The following is a 6,347-nucleotide window of genomic DNA, read 5'->3' on the forward strand; positions in this document are numbered from 1 at the left end:
ATTTTTGATTTGTCATTTTTCTTTGAGGTATTCCTAGGCATGTGTCTAGTTGTTTTGGGGTTTCTACCTAGGTTCTCCTTAGCCTTAGATGAGTTAATTCTAGGGTTAGCATTTCTAGAATTGTTCTTATCTAGGCTAACATGTTTGGCACCTAAGCATGTGTATCGATTTCTAATGTTATCATGCTTATCATTATTGACTAGTGCAATAAAATTTCTAGCATGCATCTTACTAGTATTGCACGAATGAGACTTAAATGATACCTTAGGGTTTGCCTTAGCTCCCCCTATAGAAGTGCTCGGTCTCTTGCCCTTGTGAGGTTGCCTCCCCCTCGGACAATGGCTCCTATAGTGTCCCCTTTGCTTGCATTGGAAGCACACGATGTGCTCCTTGCCCTTGCGTTTCGGGACTCCGGCTTCCTTGACCTTTGGCGCCGGTGGAGTCTTTCTTACCCTCTTTGGACACTTACTCTTGTAGTGCCCAAATTCCCTACACTCAAAACACATTATATGCAATTTACTTGAACTTAAAGTGTTTGAGTTACCTAGGATTGAGGATGAATGGATGTTCTCTTCTTCATCCCTCCCGGAGGTAGAAGCTTCTTCTTCGTGCTCCGAACTTGAGCAAGAGGAACTCTCCTCCTCTTCTTCCTTGGATGTTGAGTAGCCCTCAACTCCCAACTCGCTCCCTCCATGATGTGAGCTACTTGGCTCACTAGGCTCCTCTTCATGGCTTGAAGTGGAGCTCTCCTCATGGTACTTGGCCAAGTTATCCCACAATTCCTTGGCATTGTTGTATTTACCTATCTTACACAAAATATTAGTAGGTAATGAAAATTCAATTGTTTTAGTTACCTCATTGTTGATCGTGGATTGGTGGACTTGTTCCTTCGTCCACTTGTTCTTCTCTAGAGGCTCTCCTTCTTTATCCATTGGAGGAGAAAACCCTTCTTGTACACAAAACCAGTTCAACATATTAGTCCTAAGAAAATACATCATCCTTACCTTCCAATATGTGAAGTTGTCGTTGTAGAAGGGTGGAATCGTGATGTCTTCTCCGAATTGATCCATCTCTAGCTTTGCTCCCACGGGTGTTGATCCGACGAAGAGCGTCCTCGCTCTGATACCACTTGTCAGGATCCTTCGTACTCGGCTAGAGAGGGGGGTGTGAATAGCCGCCCCAAATCGCTCTCGTTTCTTCCTACAATTAGGTTAGTCGCAGCGGAAAATACAAAGAAACGAAAGAGAAGAAAACCAAACCTTAACACGAGGATGTAACGAGGTTCGGAGATTAGGGCTCCTACTCCTCGGCGTGTCCGTAAGGTGGACGAGTCCGGTCAATCCGTCGGTGGATGAGTCCCCGGAGAACCGGCTAATACAATATACTCCTTGTGGGTGGAGAAACCTCGCCACAAACGTTTGCAACAGCAAACAAAGAGTACAAGAGCAGTAAGAAAAGCAATACAATATGAATACAATCGCACTCTACCAATTGCTTGCTTTCTTGTCGACTGGAGGTGAAGCAGCAACTTCACGCGACGCCTACAACAGCAGGAACCCAGCCGGAAGCTCACGCGAAGCTTTGGAGGAGCTCAACAAAGCTCAAGCACAGCAGCACTTAGAACAGCAAGAAGGAAGAAGGAGATCTATTCGCACAGAAGATGCCTCGATCCTTTATACCTGCGAAGAAGAAACAGCGAAGAAACTAACCGTTGTGTCGCAACGGCTAGAACCTGATCGGTCTGCCATCGGCCTAAGCGCATGAGGCTTCGTTTGTCACTGATCGGTCCCGGGCCGATCGGTGTCGCGATCAAGCCACGATCGATGCGTGGACCGATCGGGGAACCTCTGATCGGTCCATAGACCGATCAGCTTCTCCTCACGCCATCACTAGCCGCGACCACTCGTCGATCTGGCTGGATCGGTCGGCGGACCGATCCACGTTTTCTCCGGATTTCTGATCGGTCTCCGGATCGATCAGGGAACTCCTGATCACGCCCGATCGGTCACCGGACCGATCGAGGCAAGATCGATCTCTTTGGATCGGCAGACCGATCCAACTCCTCGGTTTAGAGTGCCCTCTCTAACCTAGTTCGGAGAACGAGCTACCGAGCCCTCTCCGACTCCATATGCCAAGCTTCACTCACTTGGACTTCTCAACACCGGATGTCCGATCATCCTTGATCCATCTGGATTTCCTTCCTTGCCCGGCTTCACTCACCAGGACTTTCCACCTGGCTTCACTCACCAGGATTTCACACTGCCTAACATCCCAGTTAGGACTTTCTCATTCACCTAGCTTCACTCACTAGGATTTTCACCTGGCTTCACTCACCAGGATTTCCAATCTGCCTGGCTTCACTCACCAGGACTTTTCCGTCTGCCTGGCTTCACTCACCAGGACTTTCCCTTGCCTGGCTTCACTCACCAGGACTTCCCAACTGCCTAACATCCCAGTTAGGACTTTCCACTGCCTGGCTTCACTCACCAGGACTTTCCAACTGCCTAACATCCCAGTTAGGACTTTCCACTGCCTGGCTTCACTCACCAGGACTTCTCCGTGCCAAGTCTTCATACTTGGACTTTTCCCGTGCCAAGTCTCCATACTTGGACTTTTCCCGTGCCAAGCTCCCTGCTTGGACTTTTCCAGTGCCAAGTCTCCATACTTGGACTTTTCGCGTGCCAAGCTCCCTGCTTGGACTTTTCCAGTGCCAAGTCTCCATACTTGGACTTTTCCAGTGCCAAGCTCCCTGCTTGGACTTTTCCGTTGCCAAGTCTCCATACTTGGACTTTTTCCCGAATCAGGTCAACCAGGTCAACCTTGACCTACGGTTGCACCAATAATCTCCCAAACATCTATTCTTGTCCCATATCAAGAATAGAACTCTCTCACGAGTGTCAAACATCAACATGCAACACAACTAGGTCAACCTTGACCTAAGGTTGCACCGACAATCTTCCCAAGTCAAACATCAAAATACAACTCGAGTCAAGTCACCTCGAGTCGGGTCAACCAGGTCAACCTTGACCTAAGGTTGCACCAACAATCTCCCCCTTTTTGATGTTTGACAAAACCATAATCAAGTTAGGTTAACCCGATAACCTAACTTAGGTTTTCAATCATCTTCCAATGTCCAATGTTCTTTCCTTGAACATTCTCTAGACATTCTCCCCTTAGGTTAACCTGATAACCTAACTTGGGTTCTCTAATAATTCTCCCCCTTTTTGACACACATCAAAAAGTATTCCAATGTTCTTCCTTGACACTCTTCCCCTAGCTTAGGTTAAACCGATAACCTAACTTGGGTTCTCCAATAATTCTCCAATGAACACTCTCCCCTTTTTGACACACATCAAAAAGAATAAGGAGGGTATCAAGGTCAAGAGTTTCTTCCTAATGAAAGTCCCATACCTTTCATTGAAACTCTTATTTTCCCCCTTGATACTAAGGTCATTATCAACTTAGTGATAATCCCATATCACTAGTAAAAACTCCCCTAAAAGGTAACTCCCTTGACTAATAGTTAAAACTCCCCCTAAAGGCCAACTCCCCCTTGACCATTGCACCAACAATGTCTTGGAGAGTTTCAAACCTTTAGAAATCTAAAACCCAACTTTCAATGCTGAAATTTCAGACATTCAGGTCGAAAATCAACCTTTGGCACGTACTGATCGGTCACCGGACCGATCCAGGACCTCACTGGATCGGTCCAGTGACCGATCCAGACCCCCTCTGATCGGTCCAGGAATCTCCTGATCGGTCTTTCAGAAACCCCTAATAAATTCCAGAAAATTCGAAAAATTGTGAAATTTTGAGGATACATTCCTCATATCATACACTACCATGGAAAAATAATTTTCTATGAAAATAGTTTCCATTTTCAAATCTTGATACAAAGTTCAAAAACTTTGAAATAGTTCAAGTTTTAACTCAACTTTGTATCACAATGTTCAATGATGAATGCTATCACTAGGAAAGCTTCATCAAGGTTTTTCAAATCAATTTTAAAATGCTTTTAAAACCATTTGAATTTAGGACCATAATCTTAGGGCTAAATGTACATGACTTGTACATAAGCTTTCCCTATGATCCTCCATTTCTTGAATTAGGGTCATCTAGGTACAAGAACTATGCACCTTGATCCTAACTCATGATCCTAATATCTCACACACATCTAAAGTGTATCAAACACATCCAAGTCAAATTTGATGTGAGATATGAGTTTAGGTATCTTAGACTAAGGTCTCATGCATTCTCTAAACACCAATTTGATCTCAATATCAAATTATATGTTTGTCCTTAAATCAATTACATTGATTATAATGCAAGAGATGATGACATGGCATATAATGATATCATAAGTAAAAACATGTGCCAATGTCATGATGTCATGGCATAAAGTTTGAAAACTTAAATAAAGCATGACATATAAACTAGCCTAGCACTATCATGACATTTCAAATGATGATAAAACTAAACATGATGTCATGACATGTCATATGGCAAACAACCATGGTAAGTTAACACAAATAAAATACCTAGATTACCTATCTAAGTATCCTTAATCTCTTAGTTAACTTAAATTCTAATCCTAGATTGCCCATATATCCCTAAGAGAAACCAAAATCCCAATTATGGTTTTCTCTAGGTTTTCATAAATTGTGCCAAATAAGATTAAAATATTCTCACTTTGGCACACTTTACTCTTCAAGGAGTGAATGATAAAGATTATCCCTTTCATTTTCAAAGGTTCCCAAAACCTTGAAAATGCTCCTTGAGTGTCAATTTCCTCAAAGTTGGGTTAACTACCCTTCTTATTGAGTTGACACTCTCTAACCCATCTATGGGGTAGAGAAAATGCTCCTAGGAACCCAATACCTACTTGAGCTCATTGGGTTCACTAAAAATTCACTAGGGATGACTTCCCTAGCAACCCTCCTAATGACCCTCTTAGGCTTTAAAGCCTTGGTCATTTGGGTCTCATCAAGATCAACTCTAGGGGTGACTCCCCTTGTGACCTTGGTGGTGATCTTCCTAGCCCTAGGTTTTATTCCATAATCGAATGGAACATTGTGGTAAGTGGGCTTGACCACTTGGGACTTAGGTTTGTGACCCAAACCTTTCTTGTCCTTGGCTTTGGTTTTTGACCCTTAAACCCTAGAGATGACTTCTCCAAGTTCTTAAGAGCCTTTTCAAAGTATCAAGTCTTGACCTCAAGACTTGATTCTCCTTCTCTAATACCTCAATTTTTGATTTGTCATTTTTCTTTGAGGTATTCCTAGGCATGTGTCTAGTTGTTTTGGGGTTTCTACCTAGGTTCTCCTTAGCCTTAGATGAGTTAATTCTAGGGTTAGCATTTCTAGAATTGTTCTTATCTAGGCTAACATGTTTGGCACCTAAGCATGTGTATCGATTTCTAATGTTATCATGCTTATCATTATTGACTAGTGCAATAAAATTTCTAGCATGCATCTTACTAGTATTGCACGAATGAGACTTAAATGATACCTTAGGGTTTGCCTTAGCTCCCCTATAGAAGTGCTCGGTCTCTTGCCCTTGTGAGGTTGCCTCCCCTCGGACAATGGCTCCTATAGTGTCCCCTTTGCTTGCATTGGAAGCACACGATGTGCTCCTTGCCCTTGCGTTTCGGGACTCCGGCTTCCTTGACCTTTGGCGCCGGTGGAGTCTTTCTTACCCTCTTTGGACACTTACTCTTGTAGTGCCCAAATTCCCTACACTCAAAACACATTATATGCAATTTACTTGAACTTAAAGTGTTTGAGTTACCTAGGATTGAGGATGAATGGATGTTCTCTTCTTCATCCCTCCCGGAGGTAGAAGCTTCTTCTTCGTGCTCCGAACTTGAGCAAGAGGAACTCTCCTCCTCTTCTTCCTTGGATGTTGAGTAGCCCTCAACTCCCAATTTGCTCCCTCCATGATGTGAGCTACTTGGCTCACTAGGCTCCTCTTCATGGCTTGAAGTGGAGCTCTCCTCATGGTACTTGGCCAAGTTATCCCACAATTCCTTGGCATTGTTGTATTTACCTATCTTACACAAAATATTAGTAGGTAATGAAAATTCAATTGTTTTAGTTACCTCATTGTTGATCGTGGATTGGTGGACTTGTTCCTTCGTCCACTTGTTCTTCTCTAGAGGCTCTCCTTCTTTATCCATTGGAGGAGAAAACCCTTCTTGTACACAAAACCAGTTCAACATATTAGTCCTAAGAAAATACATCATCCTTACCTTCCAATATGTGAAGTTGTCGTTGTAGAAGGGTGGAATCGTGATGTCTTCTCCGAATTGATCCATCTCTAGCTTTGCTCCCACGGGTGTTGATCCGACG

The sequence above is a fragment of the Zingiber officinale genome, chromosome 3B (genome assembly GCF_018446385.1).
Source record: "Zingiber officinale cultivar Zhangliang chromosome 3B, Zo_v1.1, whole genome shotgun sequence".
NCBI lineage: Eukaryota > Viridiplantae > Streptophyta > Magnoliopsida > Zingiberales > Zingiberaceae > Zingiber > Zingiber officinale.